Source organism: Panthera uncia, assembly GCF_023721935.1.
Source record: "Panthera uncia isolate 11264 chromosome B2 unlocalized genomic scaffold, Puncia_PCG_1.0 HiC_scaffold_25, whole genome shotgun sequence".
NCBI lineage: Eukaryota > Metazoa > Chordata > Mammalia > Carnivora > Felidae > Panthera > Panthera uncia.
Genome location: NW_026057581.1, coordinates 11,589,809 through 11,590,730, shown reverse-complemented (window position 1 = coordinate 11,590,730; position 922 = coordinate 11,589,809).

The window sequence follows — 922 nt, the reverse complement described above, 5'->3', positions numbered from 1 at the left end:
AAGGAAAGAAGAGAGGAAGAAAGGAAGAGAGGAAGGAAGGAAGAGAAAGAAAGAAAGAAAGAAAAGAAAAGAAAAAGAAAGAAAGAGAGAGAGAGAGAGAGAGAGACAATGGATCTCGTTAGCCATTGTGAATGGGGAGGAGGGAAGGAAGGATTGAGCTCTTTGAACTAGTACCTCTGGTCTAAGGACCTGCATTCATACTCCTCAGTGTTCTTATTCAAATATCGTTTGCAATGTGTTGTGAGAGGACAAGAGATCGAGAAGCACTTGTAACTAATCTTAACTCACAAGAGAAGAGAAAGCACCAAAGGAGCTGGGCAGCCGCACCATTTTTCTCTTGAATTGCTATTGGGTTAAGGCCCCGAACCCTAGGCTGGACCTTTAGGCCGCCCCCTCCTACTCAGCAGTGTCTGTGTTTAGCTCACTTTTCCAACACCATGAATTAAACCACTGCTCCCAGGGAAGAAAAGGCCATGGGTGCCAAACCGTAGTTTTCCCACCAGAAGCCACCGACCTCTGCGTCTCTCAACTTTTCAAGGAGCCTCTGGTGCATCACATGCAGAGAAAGACCGGACACATTTGTTCCTTGGTACACATACCGAGGACCATCAGATGGGACGATTTCAACATATACTTCTCTGGTGTTATCTTCTGGGGTTTTTTATTATGTTTTTCAGAAATAGGATTGGATAAATAAACACACAAATCAATAAATAACTGAAAATCTCCTGGGTATTGAAATATGTTAGGCAAATTCCACAATGTTTTTATTAGACAAAATAAATGTCTACGGCTGAGGCACCCAGGTTTGTTCCAATAGCTAAATAGGCCTGGAAAAAGAGCCTTCGTTTGGGCAAAAATTAGACTATGACCAACCACATAGAAAATTCTCCCTTGTAAAGGGTTTACTTTCTGATTTTTT